The sequence below is a fragment of the Tamandua tetradactyla genome, chromosome 12, assembly GCF_023851605.1.
Source record: "Tamandua tetradactyla isolate mTamTet1 chromosome 12, mTamTet1.pri, whole genome shotgun sequence".
NCBI lineage: Eukaryota > Metazoa > Chordata > Mammalia > Pilosa > Myrmecophagidae > Tamandua > Tamandua tetradactyla.
The window spans coordinates 9,071,862-9,095,373 of record NC_135338.1 but is presented as its reverse complement, the minus strand read 5'-3'; the positions used below and the strand labels follow the sequence as shown (position 1 = coordinate 9,095,373).

The 23,512-nt window shown below is 45.4% G+C and overlaps 2 long non-coding RNA genes across 3 annotated transcripts in view; one reads left to right on the top strand and one right to left on the bottom strand.

Moving 5' to 3' along the window:
* Window positions 1-7,981, bottom strand: part of LOC143651776 (uncharacterized) — a 40,613-nt gene extending 32,632 nt beyond the window's left edge. The window contains exon 1 of one of the 2 annotated variants that reach the window (XR_013160207.1): window positions 7,885-7,981. This is a non-coding gene — a long non-coding RNA (uncharacterized LOC143651776). Of the gene's footprint in view, window positions 1-7,806 lie in introns of both variants that reach the window. The other variant, XR_013160208.1, reaches the window with a different exon arrangement.
* Window positions 1,769-10,902, top strand: LOC143651778 (uncharacterized). The gene is made up of 3 exons (XR_013160211.1): window positions 1,769-1,952; window positions 8,155-8,311; window positions 8,981-10,902. It is a non-coding gene; the product is annotated as an uncharacterized LOC143651778 (long non-coding RNA).
* Window positions 10,903-23,512: the final 12,610 nt, after the last annotated feature.

The following is a 23,512-nucleotide window of genomic DNA, read 5'->3' as shown; positions in this document are numbered from 1 at the left end:
GAGACATGATAACTAAATGAAATGCAGGATCCCTGGGGCCAGATCCTGGAGCAGAAGAAAGATATTAGTAGAAAATCTGTGTAATTCACATGAAATCTTTATTATAGTTAATAGTGTTGTACTGAAGTTCATCTCTTGGCTTTCATCATTGTACTACGGTTATAGGTAAGATGTTAAATTAGGTGACAGTAGACAAAGTATACGGGGATTCTGTACTATTTTTGCAACTTTCCTGTAAATCTAAAAAAGTTTCAAAATAATACTTTTTAAAAAATTAAAGGGGGCGGGCCGCGGTGGCTCAGCGGGCAAAGTGCTTGCCTGCCATGCCGGAGGACCTCGGTTCGATTCCCGGCCCCAGCCCATGTAAAAAACAAACAAAATACAAGAAAATGTTTAAAGATGTTTCCCTTTCTTCTTCCCTTCCTTCCTTCTCTCTCTGTCTTTCCTTCCCTTCCTCCCTCTAAAAAAAAAAAAAAAAAAAAAAAAAAAAAAATTAAAGGCAAAGCATCCTGTTTTGGGCAGGCGATGGTGGGGCAGTGGCAGAGTTCTCGCCTGCCATGCCAGAGACCCGGGTTCGATTCCCATGCACAAAGACCAAAACAAAAACATCAACATCCTGTTTCCCTCTTACTCCCTGCCCTCCTTTGCTGATGTTTTAGGCCTTGAAATGAACCCTAGATGGGACTGTGACCTTTACTGCTGGGTGCATCAGTGATCAGACAAGATCTAAAGCCAAAGGCCGAAGACCTGCCACCAGCCATCTGTGAAGCAAGGAGGCTGGGGGTGGCCTTGGAACTGAGAGCCCTTTCTAGTGACAGTCCGAGGGGCCTGAGTGAGGACTGGGCATCTCCAGGGAGCCCCAAGCCTCTGTTTCCAGCATCTTGGGGAGACTCAAGACAGGTCCACGGGACTAGCCTCCACTCGGAGTCCCTGAGCTCACACCCAGTTTGAGGACAGCAGGCTCTAGCTCAGATTATTCGCCTGGTCCGGGCGGCCACTATGGGGAAAAGGGAATGGGGGCGAAGCCCTCTTCATACCCTAATTCCTTCGAAAGATGATTCAGGTTTGCGTAGCTTCATTAGCATTTGCAGACAGAAATACGTTTTAAGTGGCATTATGCTAAGTAATTATTCTTAGAGGATGTGAAATTAAACACATTTTACTCGGCAATGAAATTATTCCTGCCACGCGCTGAGTGCTGATGACAGCTTGAGAGTTTGGACAGCTGGTAGGAAAAAGGGGGAAAACAATCAATGTATTAAAAAATAAATAAATAATTACGACCCCTAAATAGTCCACCAAAGGTAAGTCCTTATAGCAAAATAATTTTGGCTAGATGGAGTATTAAACCTGCTACTATAAATTTCACGCCTTGCATTCCTAAAGCAGATGCAGAGTGATGATGCCAAAAATAAATTGGAAATAATGTGACCTGCCTTGTGTACTCTATCCAGTAGAGGGCATAGCAGATAAGCATTGTATGTGTTGATGTCTCAGCAGGGACTGATAAGGCTTGTTTGTAATTGCTTCTGTAAAAATATGTAGCCGCATGCTTGGGTGCTTATTTACATTTTAGGAATGTGGTTCAGAATAGGAGGTTTAGATTTATAACTTTGTTTTTGTCTGTCAATACATGGGAGACTTTTGGTTGTCGCGAGCATTATATTTACCAATGTACAATGTTAAATTGCTGGATTTAATTGTTACAGTACAGTGAATTATTCCATTAATTCTTACTTTTTTTTTTTAATCCCAAGGAAAATTCTAACTTTCCAGGCTTTAAGGCAGGATGAAATGGCTCTGAGCATGTCATCGTCTCCAGAGCACAGTATTTTCTCATTGGATCGTATGAACTTTACACATAGAAGTTGGAAGGAAAATTCGAAGGCTTAGAGATGGGAAATTTGAAGAAGAAAACAACAATGTCTGAAGATTTCCGGAGGGGTTAACTGGTAAGTCATTTTGAAAAGCTGTTGATGCTAATTCTCATAGCAAGAGATACCCTAAAATGATCAGGAATGAGGCACAGAATTGCTAAGAAGAAAGAGAATCTTGTGTCACACTCAGAGTTGGCAAAGGATTATTCAGGTTTCTCTCTCTCCCTCTCTCTCTCTCTCTCCCTGTTATAATTGGCACAGATTTTTCTTGTGTAAACTCTTAATAGGGCAACTTTCCATAATCTAGGCAGGGAGTGTATGGCAGTTCCGGTTAGTTTAAAAAACAAACATAGTCTTCTGCCTCAAATGCACGTATTTGGACCCCAAGGGGCAAACTACATGACATATATAAACAAACATTCATCCATGAGCACTCTCATTTGCAGCTGAAGTGAGAGCTTGGAGAAGAAAAAAAATAGAAGAAAGTAAAACCATATAAGAAACTAACAGAAGAGAATGCCAAAGAAAAGAGTATGGGTGCTCAGGCTGCCAGGAAATTGGCTATTTCCCGAGCAGCGTGTGGCTGGGTGGGCGAGCCCCAGGATGAGCCTTGGCTTTGCCCAGACCTTGCTCGTGGGATGAGAGCTCCCCGTGCTTGGGTCTGACACCCCAGCAGCCTGCACGGTGGGTCTGGAATCATGGCCCTCGCACCCCGTTCCCCCCACCACAGACTCCTCTTCCTTCTGGAGCTCTTTCCAACTGTGGATGCATTTGCAGTTCCCCAGAGGAAGCCTAGCGGGAAAATGGGCTGGGAAGTAATAGGGGTTCGCTTGGGCTACACCTGACCTAAAAATACCACCTTCCAGAGGTCCTGCTTACAAATGGTTTCACGCCCCCAGGAGTGCAGATTATGATAAAGAGCCTGCCCATTAAGGGGACACATCCATCTACCACCTGTGCCTTGCTTATGTTACTCAGCGCAGTGAAATAAGCGTAGTGGTCTAATAATTGCCCGTGACGTGTATTTACCCCATTCTGTGCATCCATTCCTCTGTTTGTGGACATTTGGGTTGTTCACACTTTTTGACTACTATGAATAATGCTGCTCTGACTATCGGTGCACAGATACTTGTTTGAGTCTCTGTTTTCCGTTTCTTTGGGTATATGCCTAAGAGTAGAACTGCTGGGTTGTATGTTAATGCGATAGTTAACTTTTAGAGGAATAGCAGTATTGCTTTCCACAGAGGTACACGCAGATCTTGTTATTATTTCTCCTTTGAGACTTTCGTTTGTTGTTTATATTACACCGTTTCCCTGCAAGTGGACCTCTCCCTTGCATGTGCGCATGTGGTAGGGTGATAGGTGATGGTGGTGAGAGGGGAGATGAGAGGGAATGGGGAAGTCAGGGAGAGGCCATGCATCACTAAAAAGGTTGAGGCAGAAGAAGTCAACCTGCAGGATTGCACATTCACGGCTAAGTTCTAGGATAAGTTCAAGTTTAGTGTGAAAGTTAGGGCCGCAGAGCTCCGCCTGCTCACTCCCTAACGTACTGTCACAGAAAGCTGTAGATGCGCCCAAGGTGACCAGAGCCGTGATTTCACTCCTACATAGCTGAGCTGCCTATAAAAAGTTTAAAACTTACTTCTCTTCTCGGACAGCCGTTTTCTCTTGTCTTAAAATCTTTCCAGTCAGAAGCTGTATGCAACGTTACAAATAACTACTCCCCAGTGAATAAGAAAGTATTTGCAAAGTCCCCTTGGGGGAATGGTGAGAAAGGGAGAAAATGCAACTTCTCCATGTGAAGAATTCCTGGTATTCTCACAAGCAGTGCAGACATCCAAAGCAGTAGGCTGAGCCCTCAGTCTTGAGGTTTGTTCATATGAAACTTAACCTTGCAAAGGATAAGCTAAGCCTACTTAAAATTAGGCCTAAGAGTCACCCCCAAGAGAACCTCTTTTGTTGTTCAGATGTGGCCTCTCTCTCTCAGCCAACATGACAAGCAAACTCACTGCCCTCCCCCTCTCTACGTGGGACATGACTCCCAGGGGTGTGGACCTTCCTGGCAATGTGGGACAGAAATCCTAGAATGAGCTGAGACTCAACATCAAGGAATTGAGAAAACCTTCTCGACCAAAAGGGGGAAGAGAGGAATGAGACAAAATAAAGTGTCAATAGCTGAGAGATTCCAAACAGAGTCGAGAGGTTATCCTGGAGATTATTCTTACCCATTATATAGATATCCCCTTTTTAGTAAAGGTGTAATGGAGAGGCTGGAGGGAATTGCCTGAAAATATAGAGCTGTGTTCCAGTAGCCATGTTTCTTAAAGATGATGTAATAATGATATAGTTTTCGCAGTGTGACTGTGTGATTGTGAAAACCTTGTATCTGATGCTCCTTTTGTCTCCGGTATGGACAGGTGAGTAAAACATATGGATAAAAAATAAATAATAGGAGGAACAAACGTTAAAATAAATTTAGTAGATTGAAATGCTAGTGATCAATGAAAGGAAGTGGTAAGGGCTATAGAAAAACAATAGGGGAAACAAAGCCTAAAATATACTGGGTAGATGGAAATACTAGCAATCAATGAGAGGGAAGGGTAAGGGGTATGGTATGTATGAGGTTTTTTTCTTATTATTTCTTTTTCTGAATTGATGCAAATGTTCTAAGAAATGATCATGGTGATGAATATACTACTATGTGATGATATTGTGAGTTATTGATTATATACCAAGAATGGAATGATCATATGGTAAGAATGTTCGTGTTTGCATGTTGTTATGTTTAGAAAATTTTTTTAATTCAAACAAAAACAAAAAAAAACTACTCCCACGGTCTATCCACCAGGGATCGTTTGAGAGAACAGAATCCATTCTAGCAAGTTTCAGCAGAAAAGGACCTTTTGTAAGGTACAGAAACAAGTCCAGATCTGACCTTTCCAAGATTACTCTCAAAATAGCACTGCACAGTGCGGGCCATGGTGGCTCAGTGGCAGAATCCTCACCTGCCATGCCGGAGATACAGGTTCAGTTCCCGGAGCCTGCCCATGATAAAACAACAGCAACAAACAAACAAACAAAAAACAGCACTGCACAAGCGGCCAAGGAAGCTCCCAATCAAAATGGGACGACACCGTTCTAGCTCCTTACTCAGGAACCACGACACCGTGTCACCTCCATGACTAGGAAATCACTTCATCTGTTACAACCAGAAACACCCCAATGCCAGCTAGAATCCACACCAACAAGAGGGCGGACCCACTGCTGCCTCAAAACACACACCAGCCTGGTGATCAGACACAGTGCAAAGAACAGAAGTGTGGTCTCTTCTCGCGGCTGCCATCCCAAGCCCTTGTAAATGCCTCTGAGTTGCTGAACCACATTCACACCTGAGCCCCCAGCTGCAAGGGTGTCTGGGAAATACAGTGCTAGTTTTCCAGCCCCTGCAGTCCAGAACTCACTCTAGAAGGCAGTGGCATTAAATGTTGAGCATCAATACACCACATCTGCTACACTCCAGACAATTACAGAAATGAATTTACATTTACTAAAGTGTATGCCAAGCAGATATTTTCATTTGGACCAAAAATAAATGCACCTCCAGAAATGGACAAATCAGTAATGCAGGATTGTTTTTAACAAAGGTCTACAGAAAATAAAGGGGGGGGGGGGAATTCTTTTATCTCCTCCATCCCCGGTGACGGGGCATTTGCAAAGTTCGTGCAGTTGTACTTTTTATGTGACTTCCAGAGCACACTGATCTTTGGGGCACTGCTTGAAGGCAGGGTAGGAAGTGCTACCCAAATGCTACCCAGTCGGAACTGGGACAAAACTATTTGCAGAAAAAGAGCAGCTTTTAAAAAAATAACAAATTTCCGGAAACTCAAAATCATGTGACCCAAAAGACGACAAGACATGCCCTGGTCCGAGGCTTTCAGAAGCTGGATGACCAGAGAACCTCGAGCCTCACATGCACTCTTCCCACTGTCCAGCAATGCGGGTAAGCTTGCTTCCTCACTCTCCAAGACGACCACTGCAGGCTTTCTTCTCTCTCCATACTCCTTCCTTCCTTTCCTCCACCTCTTGGCTATTTCCTACTTATTTGAAAACGTAGAAGTCATTAAAAGGGACTCCCCTCTTCCCCGACACTAGACCCACCGGCTCAGTACCCATCACCTTCTCCACTCCCAAGTCTTTCCTCCTCCCACCCCGGGCCAACCCTTCCCCAACCCTGAAATAATGTGCCAGCCGCCGTCTCAAGGACTCTTCTCCTTTGGTTCTCTCCTTCTCCCCTCCCCCTCTCTTTCCCTCTTGTCCTTCCCCCCACCCCATATTACTTGCTCTAGTGTCTTCACTCTGTAAAAGAAGTTTTCCTTCACATCGTCTTCCCACTAGAGCCCATTGTTCTAGCGTCCTCAGTAGGCCCCATGATCTGGCTCTGATGATCCCCTCTCCAAGCTCACCTGCGTCCATTCTGCTCTTGCCCCTACACTTCAGCCACACGGGCCCCGACATCCAAGCCTTATCCCACCTGGAGATCTGGGTAAAAACTGCTTCCTCTATCTGGAAAAAAAAAAAGATCTCGCCCTCCTTCCCATGACCATCCTTTTTAGCCTTTAGAATTCAGCTTAAATATCTCTTTCTTTGGAGGTCTTTCCCTGGCCACCTGATCTAAGTGTTTCTTTCATATTTTTCTCCTTTGTTGGAAAACAGGTCATTTTCTTTTAGTCTCTATCATGGAAGGAAACTGTACGTCCCAACCCAGCTCTTGAAGAGCTCGGGTCAGCACAACTCCAAGATCAAAGAACACACTAGGCAGTGATTTACGTATGGGCTTTATTGGAACTTAAGAACTGGAGAAGGTCTTTCCCAGGGGCAGCCATCAGGAAAATGGAAGTCAGTGCTCTGCAAAAGGGCAGCAAGTGCAAGGGACAGCTTATAAAGGTTTAGGACAAAGACATTCATAGGGCGTGAGAACAGTTTCAGCAGGGTCTCATGACACTGGAGGTTTGTTAGCCACAGTGACCAAGGGAGGGGAGTTTTAATGCTTTGTTTAAAGATATCATCTGTACATTCTTCCCCCTAAGGAGGTCTGAGGACCTCTGTCCTGGTCATTGCAGGCAGCTACGTGCAGTAACTTCTTCTCCATATGGAGGGCAGATCTGGGTCCTCGGTCTCCATAATGGATTGGTTCATTTTTGTTTTTATTACCTCCTTCCCATGCTCAACCATAAGCGCTGAGAGGGCAGGGATCATCTCTCTAAGACTGGCCTGAAACGTGGTAAGCATCAGTAAGTAATTGATAAATGAATGAAATGATTAGTGAATGGGGAGATCTTTAGAAGCTAGAATGGGAAGGTCTATGGCTGGGTAGATGTGAGGGGCAGGGGTTGACAGCACCAGGCCCTTTGGGTGAGCCTCTAGCCCTGGCTTGGAAGGGCGGGAAGCCATTCTGGGATCAAAAACACAAAACCAAGCTGCCTTGCTGAGAGAACAAGAATCAGGATCAGGTTATTAGACTAGGGCTGGGAACAGGAAGCCCATGAAACAAAGGGAGAGAGATCAAGAGCCCCAAGTCTGACATGGGGAAAGTTGAGAGGCACAGGAATCAGGGAGGCCTGAAATTCAAGCTGAAGGAATGAAATAGGGTAAAGTTTGTGAGAGAACACAATAGCAGTGAGACGAGGGTCACAGCCCATACATATCTGGCTGCAGCTTACTCTTAGCCTCATGTCTTCTCTCCCCTTTCCCACTCCAACCAGCCTGTCATCTGGTTTTGCTAGTACTTTCTTATCACTACCTCCAGGTTCTAGAATTTCTCTTCCATCCCCTTGCCCCTATGTGATCAGGCAATATAACACAGAGATGTAGAGCTTAGCCTCTGGAGCCACCAATCTGCCTTGTTTGGGATCTCAGCTTGGCCACTTACCAGTTGTGTGACCTTGGACAGGTTGTTCAACCATAGCTCAGTTTCTCATCTGTAGGTGGGAATAATAAAAACACCTACCTCATAGGGTTATTGTGAGGATAAACTCGTTAACATATGTGAAGTACTTAGCACAATGTCTGGCATAAAGTAAGTACTCATTGGATATGCATTTGTCGGCTAGTGCCTCATGTTTTGCTGTGTAACAAAACACTATACGATGTAGTGACTTATAACAGCAAGCATTATTTTAGGCTGGTGTCTGGCTTATGTGAGCTAGGTGCAGGTGGGCTTAGTTTCTGACAACATAATTGGGTACTGGTCTGCTCAAAGTGTTTCTCATTTTTCTAGGGACAGCAGAGCCTATTCTTCTCATCGTAATGACAGAGCCAACAGAGAAAGCCCAAACATGCAAGGACATATCTAATCTCTGCTGACATTCCATGTACAAACATCCCAGGAGAGAAAGAACTTGTCCAAATCACCTGGACAAGTTCCAGATCAAGAGGTGGGGAAAGTACACTCTGCCCACGTGAAGTCACCGTAAGGGTGTGAATTTATAATCCCATACAGGGCAGGTGGGGTGGTGAACATTGAGGCAATCGTCTATCCAAGAGTCCTATTATTATCACTTTTATGATCATCTCATCTAGGCTGTTTGTAATAAAAGTGCTAAGCTCCCAACCAACCTCCCCACAGCGGATTGGTCCTGCATGACACCAAACTTTCCTCCTCACATGCCATGTTGTGCCTCTTTCCCAACACCCTCCCTAAAAGGTCCTCAAACCCAACCCATCCGCTGTATTCCCATCACTCTCCTAAATGCACTCTCCACTCAAGCCAGTCTGAGTCTACAAACTTTCTCACTACCCTTTGCCAGACCTTCCCCTCTTCCTTCCTTAATCATTTCATCATTTATCTGGTGTGTCCTCATTCAAGGACAACTTTCCGTGAATTTACACCAAACTCCTCCAGTTCCTTCTCTGAGCTCCTGTAATTAAATTTAAATAGAGACCTACTGTCCTTTAAAAACTTATTTTTAATAAATCCCTAATTTTTAATAACAAAGGATTTGAATTATGTATACACTCTTATTTATATATTTACTGAACAGGCCTTTGTTTTGTTCACCCTCCTTTTGTTTTTTGTTTGTTTTGTTTTGTTTTGCATGGGGCAGGCACCAGGAAGTGAACCCTGTTCTCCAGCCTGGCAGGCAAGAACTCTGCCTGCTGAGCCACCTGGTCCACCCTCAACCTCCTTTTGTTTTTGTCAACCAACTCATATTCGGCTGGCCCTGTGCCAGGAGCTGGACCTTTAGTGGTAAACCTGACAGAGACTGCTGCCCTGGATGAGTTTCCAGTTGGTTACTGGACACAGATGGGGTCAACGGGCAATTGCAATACCAAATGGTAAATGCTACCATGGCGGGTGAGTGTGGGAGATATCATGAGATCCCAAAAAGGAATACCCCAGATGTAGATGCAATGGAAAGCCAAAGCTGAGATCTACGGAATGATCCGGGGTTAACTAAACAAGAAGGGGAAGATGCTCTAGACAGAAGGCCATGGACGAAGGCACAGAGCTTTGGGGAGAAGACCCATGGGGATGCAGCAGTTCCCATGGCCTCTCTGAAGATGTTTCAGGAATGGCAGGTAGGTACACATGCCTCATGCCCAGGAAGGAGGGGACAAGTCATAGAGAAAGAGCATGGAAGGATCTGTTGAGACCAGCTACTGAAGAGCCTTGTACGGCCCTCCCAGGAGTTTGAACTTTCCAGGGGACATGGGGAGAGAGGAGGAGCTTGGGGATGTGAGGGTGGGAGGGTCCTATATATCTGTACTCAGGGGTACCCACATGGTATTTAGTCCTCCAAAAGGCAGCTAAATGTAAAGGATATAAAGAGAAAGCAGTGCCGTCCTAGAGCTTGTTTTCCCTATTAAGATACCTCAGCCTAAATCTGAAAATGTGATCTTTGAGATGATCTAATGGTTTCCCATTTTCAGGCAGTCTCTGGCTTTTCTTGCCCAACCATCTCCTAGGATTTTGAACCCTGACTTCCCTGGGCTGGGGGAGAGCTGTTCTAGTACCTGCCTATGGGAGCCGAGATAAGGGGAATCCGTTTTAGGCCCTGCTACCATAGACTGGATCTTCAACGCTTCCCTAATTTGGAGAGGGAGGAAAAGGATTTCATCTTCCTCCATCCGTCCGAAACACTTGCAGACATCCATCTGTAGGAGCCTGAGTGTGTCTGGCAGAGTTTTCCAAGTGCATGTGACCCCTTTGGCTTGCAGAGGGTCGGCAGGACTGGAGGTCCTCATTGCAGGGTCTCTACTCACATCACTCTGTGTGTTCTGGGTAGTGTTTGTCAAGCACCAAAAAAAGAGAAGGAGATCTCAGCATTATGGCACTGTTTCTTTACTAAATCATCAGTAGATCTTGCCCTCCTTCCGTATCACGGAACCAACGCTGGGAGTGTCCGTGGGTTCAGAGAGTTGCCACAATATTCTAGTCCCTTCATGCTCTGGCACTGTCCTCGCTAGTTTGTGCATTCCCTTTCTCCCTCTCTTCTTCCAGCCAGAAGCCTGACCCCCCAGCATTCCAAAGCCCCCACCCAGGAATACCCATTTGGTACCACTTTTTGGCCATAGCTCAATTTCTCTGCCTTATGAGATGGGCAAAAATCTTCCCACATAGCTCCCTATGTACACATTCACAGCACAGTGTGTAATTTTTATAGTAAATTGAGATGCCCCTAGGGGAGGTCAGTGAGCCTTCAAACACTTCATTCACTAGGTCTGTTGCCCAACATACCTTACCATTTTACCGACATAACCTGTTTGCCTTCTTGAGATGACAGTGTGTGTCCCTGTTATTAAGATGGAGCTCAGCTTGCCCACTCCAGCCTTATGGATTTGCAGAGCACCCACTTGTTGTCTCTCAAATACCCTCTTCCAGCAGCATCTGGGTAAGGAGCTGGCATGTGGCATGTGGTGTAGAGAGAGAGAGCTCTGAGACCAGAGACTGTGAGCCAAGCCTCTCTTCCTATTTGCAGGTACTGAGTCTTGAACCAGTTACTTAACATCTCTGAGACACAGTGTCTTCCTCTGTAAAATGCAGGCAATATTTGTTTCATAGGGGCTTGAGAGAATTAAATGTTATAATAATCACAAATTGGCCCATAATAGGTGCTCATTCAAAATCTATTTCTGAATGTTCCAAGAAATGATCATGATGATGAATATGCAACTATGTGACGATATTGTGAATTACTGATTATATATGTCGAACAGAATGATCAGAAGTTAAGAATGTTTGCATTTGTTTGGAGTTTTTTGGTATTTAAAAAAAAATTTTAATTTTTTTTAAAAAGTCTATTGCTGTTATTATACATATACCACGCATTGCACTAGTTGTGCGCTGTCCACATTACTTGCCCCACTTTCTGGCCTGAGAGGCCCTAGTGACAGCTTGAATGTCCCCGCAGTGGTGCAGGCGAGTCGCTGCAGTTACAGATACAGGAACCTCGCGCATTGCAGATCTGCAAAGACGAATCCTGCACTCAGCCTGCACTTACAGGAGCTCTAGCCTCCCCAGTGGCTGTGGGAGGCTAGATAATGCGTTCCACAGTGCAGGAAAGTTAGGCTCCCTGGGGAGAGTCTGACCAAAGGGAAATGGAGAAGAGGGAGAGCTTGCAAGCCCATTCTCCTCCCTTCCTTCTCCTGGGTGGACTCTTCAAGGATGCAGCAGTTCACATGGCCTCTCTGAAGAGGTCCCGCAAGATGGAACAATCAGCTGCACCTAGTCCAAAGCTGTGGTCAACTCAATGCCATGCTCCTTGTGTTTCTCTCCCTGCTTCCCCCTCATTTCTGCCTCCCTGGAATTGCACCTCCACCCCTCCACCCCTGCTTCCCAAGAAATGATTAGCATATCAGCTTGTAAATTATTGCTCTCAGCCTGCCTTTTAAGGAACTTAGGCGAAGGCAGTGCATAAATCCACTTCATAGCTTACCTGGCAGATGGGCATGACTCTGAAGCACAGAGGTAGGAGGACAAGGGTGGACAGACCTTAGGGAGCCCCCCATGTTAATGGTGAGATTGCAGTTCTGGTCTGAGCACTCTTTTATCTGTGAACTGAAGTTTGCTTCTGTGGATCTTGGTTGTGGCTTTGCTTCCTAGAACACATTGTGGGGCCACTCTTCTGCTGCTGTTAGCTCCCTAGATATTTTATCCAAACACTATGGCCTTCCTCAGTCTTCTCCAAGTTAGACACAGCTAATCTCTTCATCCAAAATGAACTGTGGTCTCCAGGCTCACACCTCCCATCATGGTCACCTCCCAGGGCCAAGGGGTGAAAGATCAATGCCCTCTCGTGAAAGGTGGCTTCCAGAGCGGGGTCCGATGTCACAGGTGTGAGCTGACCGTGACAGAGGCCGAGCATGCCCTGGCTTGGCCCCTCATTTTGCCAATTGCAATGTCTTTTGGGTCATCAACTCTCTTCCCTCCTAAACTGAAACATCATTGTGGCCTCATCCTTTTTTTTTAGAGGGATTGGTTCTTTATTTCAAGAAGAAATTTTAACAATTTTCATCATCGAAACAGTTGCATTATTCGTTTCTCTTCCTCCCCATCTGCGCCCAAGAGAGACCACACCAAAAGAGGGTACATTTTAAGCCAATAAGAGACAGGATGCACATCTAACAGACCTCACAGAAACCTTACAAAAAAGGGGGAACTGGATGGGCAAAAGAATTCTAAAAGATTAGCATAATGCCAGCCCTGATTGTAGAGGTGGGGTGGCCAGTGCTGCCCAACTCTAAAGAAGCAAAGTTTCAAAATAATATAAAAATTTTAGAGTTTTGTGTATAAGCGATTCAAGATTTCTCCAGCACTGGCTGATGCAGAGCATGAGATGACACTTTTAGAGACAGCAGCTTTGGACCCAGAAAAGGGCGATGAGATGTTTCATGTGGCTCAATCTGTGGCAAAAGCACAATTTTCTTTTCTTTCTTTTTTAAAAAGGAGGCAGGAGAGTACATCAGTGGTGGCTCCAATGTAAGGGGCACATGATTCATACTGCAGAGCAGCTGGGAAAATGGGTAGAGAAAGGACCAGACAAAGATTTGATCAACCTCATTTTTTTGGATGGGCAGCACTGGGAATTGAACCTGGGTCTCAGGCATGGCAGGCAAGAACTCTGCCACTGAGCCACTGTGGCCTGCCCAATCAACCTCATTTTTATTTAAATAGCAGTGGAGAGCAGTTTCCATTCCGAAATGAGCAGACTTTTTTTTCATAAAACCTTGTCACAATGTCCTCATTAGGAAGTGTCAGAAGAGAAACATTCATGGGTCTTGGAATCAGTAGAGTTGGGTTTGAACCCAGACTCTGGCACCCATTAACTTTGTGAGTTTAGGACAACTTTGTGACAAGTTTGGTAAGCTCAGTGTTCTCATCTCTACCCCACAGGACTGCTGTGAGGATGAAACTAGTTAAATAATAACAGTGCTCAGTACTTCCCCGCCTCACTCTCTTGTCCTTCCCTGTTCACTGAACCTTTGCTTCCCCTAGGGTGGCTCGGAGACATGTGAATGGGCTCTGGCCTGACAGTGAGGAGACTGGACTGCTGATCCTGACTCGTTTTTATCGGCATGGCACAAGGCTATGAATTCAGCAGGTCAAAGAGACAGGTGTTCAGGTGAAAGTATCTTAAAGCGGGGTAAGTGACTGACACACAGGAGGGACCTTTATTTGCCTTTAACTTAGTAAATACTTAAAATGCATCTTCTATTGGTTAAACTCTATGCCAGGTACAGAGGATGCAAGAGTGGAAAATCGAACAATGACCCCTCCTCGGTTACGCAGAGACTTTGACAAGGTGTGGTCAGTGCTTCTATTTACTCCTGGTGGGTAAAGTCATCTCTCCAGAACTTCTTTTCCTGAGACAAGCCCTGCTAGATTGCAGCAGGGCTTCTCAGGCATGCCGGCCCCTAATCTGGAAGGAGCTCCTTGCTGGACTACTTTCTGAGCTGCCTGGGATGAAATCTCCAGCAGTGCTACCTGCAGGAATTCTGCTCCCCCAAGCCCTGAGTTCTAGCCCCAGTGCTACCTTCCCTTCCCTGAGCCTCATTCACTACCCCTGTAGGACAGGCATTACCTACCCATTGGTGGTCCACATTGGTGGTACACATCGTAGCTGATACCCCAACGTCCATCCGTTCCCCACCCCCCGCCATTGTGTAGTAGCCACCCTACAACTGTGAGGATAGTTCTGACATGGTGGAGTACAAGCAGTGAGAATGAATGAATACTTACATAAAATATTTATTGTGATTGCTTGAGTTCTTGTCTCTCCAATAGACTGTGCGCTCCTCTACGGTCGGGGCTTGGATAATCTGGCACATACTATTCCTGCAAGCAAAGCTTACTTTGTGGAATAGGAGCTTGCCAGTAAATGAATAAAGGAAGGAGTATTCCAGGCAAAGAGCAATGTTAGAGATGGGCATTGTATGTTCAGGAACAAAAAGAAGTTCTATATGCGTGTTGCAAAGGATGTATGGTAAGAGTTGTGGATCTAAGGCTGAGCGAAAGGATCCTGCCCTGACGGTGGAAGGTCTTTCATGCCATGCTAAAAAATTTTAATTTGATATTGTAGGGGATAGGAAACCAATGAGATTGCTAAGCAGAGAAGTAATAGTATTGCGTGTGTGTATGTGTGTGTTTTAAAAGAACTTTCTATCAACAATGTAGAAGATGGACTAGATTTGGTTAAAATTGGAGGTGGAAAGATCAGGTAGGAGAATTAGTTTTTTCAGTGAACACAAGCAGAAGTAAAGGAAGTGAGGAAGTGGCAGAAAGTATGGGCAATAAATCTGATTCAAGTCATAAGGAAAATAGTAAGGATGTTCTATTCCTGAGAAAGCCAAGGAGATAGCTCATATGTAGTACACATATAGTAATCTTGATATCCCATGGAGGTGGCATTTGAAGACCAAAAGGGCAGTATTAGCTGCCTATCCCAGCATCTATACACACAAACACACCCACATTCCTTCCTGCCTAGTGCAATCCCAATTTTGTTCAAGTATCCTCCTTCCCACATGGCCAAGTACTATAGTGGAAGCCAACTCCAGCCCCAGCTGCAGAGGTTACCTGGTTGGTTTAAGAGCAGGTTCGGGAAGGAGCAGGGGGGCAATTCTGACCAACGAGATAAAAGGGGAAGTCTGCTGGGTTGGGTGGGGGCTATGGCTGGAAACATTTCCCTCCGTCCTAAGAGGAAGCCCCAGGTAGAAACAGTCTCTTGTCTTGCTTGGAAGGTTGTCCTGTCTCAGCGACTCCGGCACCTGCTGAAATTATATTGCTACCAGCCCCAGGATGGAGCCAACAGTGAAGGGGGATACAGCATGAAGGCACAGTCAAGCCACTGAATCAAGCAGACTACCTTACTTTATTGTTTAAAGCCATTCCATTTAGGGTTTCTGAGATTTGCATCTGAAAGCATCCTGTCTGTTATGCCTACCTTATTCAACGCCTAAGCCATAGGGCGCTTGTCTGCTGTGAACTCACCCCTCTGGGTATGCTAAATTCTCTCTTAATGGCAGGAGAACAGGCTGTGCCTGACTTGTTCACTGCCCCATCCTCCAAACCTAGAACCTGACAGTTGGAAGGCGCTTAATGCATCAATGGATGAGTGAAACACCCCTGAGCTAAAACTTGAATTGCATTTATCTAGCTAACCCCCACATCCCCTAGATTTTGTTTTCTCCATTAAGATTTACAATTAACAGATTGTAATTTGATGTTCTGCCTTTGACAAGTGTAAAAGATTATAGCAGAATTAGCCCTATCAGAATAACCTCTGCATTTGCCATGTAAGAAGTTTGTCAACTTCTTGCAGGATGTTTTCAGAATTTCCTATAAATATCTCCTTGCAAACACTTAAGGCCAGAAAAATGCACACACCTCTCGGAGAATTGTTCTGCCTCCTTCTAGTAAGTTGTATGAACTAACTGGGAATCCTTTTTTTCCCTGGCTGCCAGGAAGCTCCAAGCCTAATCTTATGCGAAATCGCAGGAACTACATTCCACTTCATAATCAATGCTTGCTTCTCCCTCCTTTCCAGGGCTTTGCTTTTTTCTAATTTTAGTTGAATGACCTTATTGTGTTTGTCTTTTATTGTAAGTTGCCTCAAATCCTTTTTGGAAGAGAGGTCCATATTAAAAAAAAAAAAAAAAATTTAATAGCTCAATTCTAAAAAGCCATGCAGAGCTCGAGTTGGCACCACTTGCTCTTTGTAATAGCCTGGGAGGGCCCCCAAAGTAGCCTGGTGCTTTATCTTTACAAACACATGTCAGTTGGAGCAGCAGTGCTCACCGGAGATCTCAGGAGACAAGGGCAAAAATCACCCGTCATTTTCTACTGAATGGGTGTCTGGAGGACCATTCAGGCTCCTAGTGGCTGGATTTCGTGGAAAGGATTAACATGGAAAGCCCTTGGAAAATCAGCTTCGCCCCCGCCTGCACTGGCTATTGTTGCAGAGGTGAGAGTTCTGTCTAGTTTTAAAGACAGAATCTCACTCTCGCCTGGCCCCCCAGCCCTACGGGCTTTGTATGTGGGGGACCCGTGCCCTTTCCTTGGACTCTGGGCCACAGGCCTCTCCAGCCATCCATCCATGCCCACTGGCAGAGGGTGCTCTTGTACAGTATATCTGACTCCTCCCACGCGCGCAAGCTCTCAGAGCCTTGGTGTCTCCAGCTGGGCCACTCCACAGGCTGGGGACTTTGGCACCCTGCATGCCGGACAGACTGCTGGGTTTCCTTAAACGCTGGCTCAAGCCCTGCCCTAAAACCATTGCTGAGCTCACCCTGTCCACCGTCAAAGCTCGTGCACCCCAGTTTCCCTACAGATCTAACAGAACGAAGCTACGGATGTGTTGGGGAGGAGGGTGGCACGGGAGTTTGGTTTGCTTTAAATCTCGTGTGCGGTTTGGGGAGAGAGCTGGAGACAGGGAGAGAAAATCTGCCCTCTCAGAGCTCCGCAATAAATTTCGTGTTTTAATTGGAAATTTGGTAAATCTGCTAAAACATTTAGCGGTTTAAAATTGTCCTGCTCTGCAAAGAAACAAAGGCTTCTGGTTTACTCTACATCTTTCAACAACTTTAATTTCATTTGTAGATTACGGATGGAAGTAGCATTTCCACTCGATTGCATACTGGGCATTAAGAAGACAAAAACCTTCATTGTTTGCAACCCTCCGATTTTTTTTCTTCTTTTTTTCAGACATTAAGCTGTAGGTGGCATTCTTTATAACTGATATCAGAGCACTTTTATCAGGCGTTTAGTTGACAGGATTTACTGCAAGCCCATCCTAGGTGTGCGAAGCAGGGAAAACAAGAAAATATTTCGTTCAGGTGGGCAGAGAGAGAGGAGCACGCGGGCCGGTCAGCCTGATCCGGTAACCGCTGCTTTTGAAACTGCATAATTAGAGATCTTTAGAGTTCTTCGAAGGGAATTAATTAGTAGAGAAAGGCTGTTTTGTTTACGGCTCTCGGCAGCAGCACAATCGAAAGCAAGCTTTGATATTGGTAGCAAATTGGACTGAATTCTCCCAAAGCCAGGAGTGCTTCACACAGAGCTTTTCTTGTCTGCGGAGGTTGGTTCCATTTGTGTGTCACTTGTCATCGGGTGGAGCGGAGCGAGGTGGGGTGCTGCAGTGGGGCCCCAACGCCCTATTGTCAGAACACCGGCGGCCCCCGACGGCGGCCTGTCACCCACCGCCCACCTGCCCACGGTGCTGGGCAGACTGGGTTCAGTGTTTAGGTTCACCTGTCGGGATGGTGGCTCCGTGGGTGACTGTGTTTCCAGGCCGGGACCCCTGCACCTGGGAAGCACCAAAGCCCTAATTGTCACTCTCCCGGGCTCGCGGCATCAGAAACACCTGGTTGCTTCCATATTACGGCAGATTTCTGGTCCCACCCCAGACCTATGGAACCAGAACCTCCTGGGATGGAGCTTGGGAACCTGTGTTGTTAAGTCGCTGCCCAGGTGCACCTGTCACGTCGCCAGGTTAGGGAACGACGGATCAAAACCTTTTTGTGACCTTCATGAGCATGAAGCGAGGGGAGAAGGGCAGGAGTGCCCAGGGAGACAACCTCAGGCCAGAAAAGGGCAGACATAGCCTGGCCTCAGAGAATTCAACTAAAGCTGTCTGGAGGAGGTGCTGCTCTTTGCAAAGTGCAAACAAACCCTCCCCTTGCCGGACCACTCTAGACACCTAGCCTGGGCAGATGGGCCATTCTCTAGGCCAAGAGATACTGCAGGGCAGCTCCCAGCCCAACTGCTCCCTTTCCCCAGGGATCCCATTTCATGGTGCCAGGTCATGTTTGAAAGGACCAGCAAACAGAGAGGAGTGAGCCTAGTTGCTCTTATGAGTTAGCTGCATTTAGTCAGCCCAGTTTCATCTGATTGTCTGGGTGCCTAATATTCTGGATCCTATCTTGTCTTGGGCATGATGGTAGCTCAGGGAGCTCTTCTTCCGTGGTACTTACCCACCAATACCTCTGGATCTTACAGGGGATCTATTCCTAGCCCTTTACTTCCGTTTTATTTGCAATGCAAAATTTTACAAGGAATGGTGTTTGTTACTTGCATTATGAGCAATCCAAGGATGTTGTTAATTGAGCAAACAACAACAACAAATTTCTCCCCATAATCGCACTCTGCAGAGATAACCCCTGTGACTGGTGTCAACCACTGCATTTTAAGGGTGCAGATATTAGGGTGCTGAGAGGGGAAGCCAAAAAGGGATGCTGGGCAGACCAAGGACAGGGGTCCTCCGCCCAATACTCGCTCCACCTCACCCTCTTCTTTGAAGGAGGCCCCACCCGGCTGTCAGAAACACCTCGATGTCATCAAAGACAAGGTCACTAAACCATTTTGGGGGGTGTATCATAGCAGGGGTCAGCATACTGCTCTGGAAACCTGAAGTCACACCTCCAAACCGGATTCTTCTGGATTACAGGAAACCCGCCCTGTAGTTGATCCCTCCTCCACCCCTCTGGCCTTTTTACCTATCAAGTTCTCATCACCGGGTACCACTTTTACTGAACCTGGTTCCCAGGGGTTCCAGCTTCTCAGTGACGAAAGCAGGGCGAGCATACACCATAACGTGGGCCAAGCAGGGTTGGTAACCATGGCAACTGCCACCATCTTGGAAAATGTCATGAGAAGAGCAAAGAGGGTGAGGCTGGAAGAGTCACAGCCCCCCAGCAGAGGCCATTGTGTTACTCTAAAGAGTTATGCTAAATGCCTCATCCCCTCTTCCCAACATTCTTGGGGACCCCAGCCCACCATAGTTGGCATACCCTTCTCCAGCCTACAATCTGTTGAAGGGGTAGGGAGTGCCTAAGGTATAAAATTAAATATCTTTGATTCCCAAGTAATGGGGGAATCTAGGCGCACTTCTGTTACAGTGGGAATCTTATGAAATTTCAACAACACGAGCAAAGATGGAGGTTTATGGTCCAGGATGTGTTTTGTTTTGTTCAGGAGACCCAGTGAAGAGTCAGGCTCAGCCACGTCTTCAGCACATAGAGTCACAGTATCACAGTAATGATATCATTGCATTAGCTGCCATGTATTAAGCACCAAACATGTGGCAGACAGTGGGCTAGAGGCATCACATAAATTATCTCATCTAATCCTCCAGCCAGATCATCATCTCCATTTTATAAACAAAGAAACTGGAACTCACCGAAGTTATCCAAGGTCACGCGGACAATGGCAGATGAAGTCAGGTTTCCAATCTAGGTTTAGTTGATTGCAAGGTGGTAAGCAAAGGCAGGCTTGGTGTCAAATCTTCTTCCTGGATTTCCCACACCCTGGGACGGAGCCCACGGAGGAAGGCAAGGTCAGCCAAAGGGAGGAATGGATGCCAAGCAAGCCTGTCCTGTCCACCACTTGTGTTGGGTAGAACTTTGAGAAATGCCATGTCACCTGAAAACATAACAACCGCAGGCTCGGCTGAGGCTAGGAATCTCTTATTCTGCCTAGCTGATTTATTTATTTTATGTTTAATCCCTTGTTCCCTTAGAAAAATGATCTCCATCTCTTTTGAAACCCTGTGCCAATAGCTCTGTTGACTGCAGTAAGGTACACTGACCGCAGAAACTGATAAAGAAATAAAGGCTTCTGTCAGCTCTCAGGGTGGAGGGGAGCCCGGGAAGCCCTAACAAGTGAGGGACCTAATCAGCAAGCTCGGAAGTAATTTTCAGGGTAGCCAAGAGCCCAGAGTGTTTTTCTCCTTCCTTTCTCTCTCTCTCTTTCTCTCTTTCTCTCTCTCCCCTTCCCTTCCTCCCTTCCTTTCTCCCTTCCTTTCTTTCACCCCTTTAGATTCACGTCAGTAAAGCCAGGTTGGTGGTGGGCCTCTCTGAGAACCCGCTTGTTTTGTAAACTTAGTCTGAATCTCCTCAGTACTTGTTGGGAAAGACCTCGGTTTTCATTCTTTTCTCTTCTGTGGGCCCTTCCCTCGTTCCCTCCTCCCCAAGTGTTTTACCATCTGATAATCCCCGTTGGAACCCTTAGCAGATAAAAGTCATGTTCTGTGCAGATTGCTTCCAGGACAAATATGGGGTGGTAGATGATCTAGCATGAGGTTTCAGGAGGGCTTAGGATGGGGCATGCAGAGGACAGCGCCTCTTCCTCCTAAGACGTCCAGTAAAAGCAAAAGCAAAGTAATTCCCAAGCTCAGACGGAATGCATGTAGATCAGGTTCATTTCCAGAACTGTGACTGCCTGCGTTTAGGTGATATTAGAAGCCACCATGACAGCAAAGTAGTTTTATGCAAGCGGCTTAGTGAACACTTTGAGAACTAGTTTAGTGAAGCTATCAGGTTGAAAAATACCAAGCCACAAAGTTTTAATGAAACTAAGTGTGGACCGACATATCATAAAGAGCACCCCAGATGACTTAAAAGATCTTTGGGTGGAAATTAGAATGGATCTTTGGGATTTATTTGGCAAAGTCTGTCTATCTTGACTTTTTTTTTTTTTCATTTCATAGTAAGGCTACTGAAAAATGTGTTTCGTTTGGCTAAGGCTGGAAGAGAACAGCAGCTATTGGGCTGTTACACTGATGCTGCCACTGAAATTTAGCTGCATTAATTGACCGATAAGGACCCAGGCATCAAATAGCAGAGAGAAAGGCCATCGAAGATTTTCCCGCTTTATTTCTCTCTGCACTTCATTTAGGTCTTAAGCCATATTGGTGATGCAGATTTGAATAAAGCCACAGCTTAAGCAGTGATTAGATCTCAATAGCTTGGATTTTCTATGAAATTGCTGCATTTTTACTAGATGTATTTAGAAATACTGGTGAAAACTGACACCTTAGGTAACTTTATCATTTAAAATGAAGCTTTGGGTAGATAAAAAATGGAGGGGGGTGCTGGTATTAGGCAGCAGGCCTTTGACTCAAGCAGTGTCAGGGGTTAGAATTAGACAAAAGCCACGCTCAGCATGGCTTGGGTAAGAAAGAATGCAGATAAGTCAACCCACCACCTTCCTCTAAGCCCACTCTTCCCAAAAATGTTAATCGAAGCAGTGATCCCATCACCTGAAGAAAAATAAGAAAGGCAAAAGGAATATATAATGCAACAAGGAGCTTTTTCATTCTGAGATTTTTTTTTTTTAATCACAAAGCAATATTTTTAACTCTCAAGTTAACCTGCTAATCCTTAAGCTGGTGATATGACAGTGTCAAATGTGATGGGATTTTGTGATTCTCATTATTGTTATGTATTGTTCTTTGCCTGGTAGTCCATATTAATATTTATAAATGCCGTTTTTATAGAACCAAGAGGACCAAAACCCATTATTAAATTTTTTAAATGGACAGACCTCACATCCAATATAGTTGATTACAATTTAGAACAAAAAGGATTTCAGTAGTAATCTACTTCTTGATTCTTGTTGTTGATTTGTATAGATAGCAGACTTCCTGGCGTTATTTGTTTTATTTTTTTAACTGTAACATCCAAATGACAGGGAGCGACAGAGTATTGATTGTGCTGCACAAGAAGGAGGCAAAAGTCACCACGAGCAGGTGAGAGGCATAGCAGAGAAAAGGTGTGATGTAAAATGCTGTCCCCTGCCAAGAGCCACGGCAAAATGAAAGGACCGGTTAGACTTTTTTAAAAAGAGGGAGGTTGTCCATTCAGTTGTTTTCAACTGTCTCATTTCACTCCCCAAGTGGCCTCTGATGGGTTCAGTGGGCATCCATGTGCGGGAAAGAAGAAGTCTCTGGTATAGAGAGAGGTAAATAAAATATTCCGTGTCCGAGCCATAGACGAGGGTCAACACTGAGGAATCATCTGCACGGCCCATTCTCTCTTCAGTTCCATGGGATGCAATCAAGCATCCTTCAAAGCCAAAAAGGAGAAAAAAGTCTCTCTATCCAGCTCAGGGACATGACTATGTTCACAGCTCAGGGTGGCCGAGAATAACCTCCAGACTCAGAGAAGAATGTTTTGGGAAGGTAGATGTTGTATGGCCCTAACTGACACTCTCCCTAGTCCCACCACTCCCTCTGTCCCAAAATGGGCCAGAATAACTTGTAATTAGCAAGAGCTTGTAGGAATAGTTGGCTATGTGTTGGTGGGGCAGTTGGGTGACTTGGTTTCAGAAGAACAGTCAAAGAGGAGGTAGGGTAAATGCTCTTGGCTCATGAAACCAAGAACATGGAGCAGTTACAACAAAGAAAAGTCTCTGTCCTTTTGGAGAGATTAATTGCAGGAAGGTGTTTCATGGGAGACAAATTTATTCTTGTCTATAAATACCATTTTTTCCCGACCCAATCTCCAGAGCCTGGGCCTCAGAATGACACCTAAGTAGGACTTGTGGCTCTTCCTCTTCAAGCTGTGTGCTCTTGGGCAAGTCACTTTATCAAGTTTCTTTGATCATAAAATGGGGAAACTCACACCTACCTCACGTTGATGTTGTAGGATTAAATGAGACAGCTGCATATTGCACAGGGAAAGCATGCAAGAAATGGTGGCTTTAGATTATTAATAAATTATGATTTTGGAAATTTCAGACTCTAGCTAAACGGCCCTTCATTTGTGAATCATTTTCTCTAATTTATCCTCTCTGATTTGGGGATTGCAGCCCATGCCTGTGGATTTTCGTGACACTAGGTTTGCACAAACATGCCTTTACAAACTACATGGGTATCTGGGAGCACAAATTACTTGAAGAATTCTAGGACTTCTGGGATAAAATATATGGACATTGATTTTTCAACACATCTAAAGAATTTTCCGACACCAGTGAGGAAAGAGCAGTCAGAACTGACGCCTAGTGGTTCTGACAGTCCTACTGTTATAGTGCAGAGTTAAGGCTCTGGTGGTTGTCTTAGCTCCCGGCTGAGGAGTATTGTATGTTCAAAGCAGCAACCGTGTAACTCAATTCCAATGAAACTCAAGGTTGGTGAAGCAATGAGAAGGCTATTCATCGAGACAGATCTTTATAGAAACTGGCCTCACTTTCTGGGGAAACGTATCTTATGTTTCAAGCATGTGTAACGGCCTGGGTTTGCAATGTGCCCTTAGTATCAGAAAATATGCTAAGGATGCAGACTTTTGGGTGTCTCAAAAACTTTGTCAGTCTGTCTCTCCATGAAGCTCCATTTGATGCCTTCTTTTCTTTAAGCACCTTT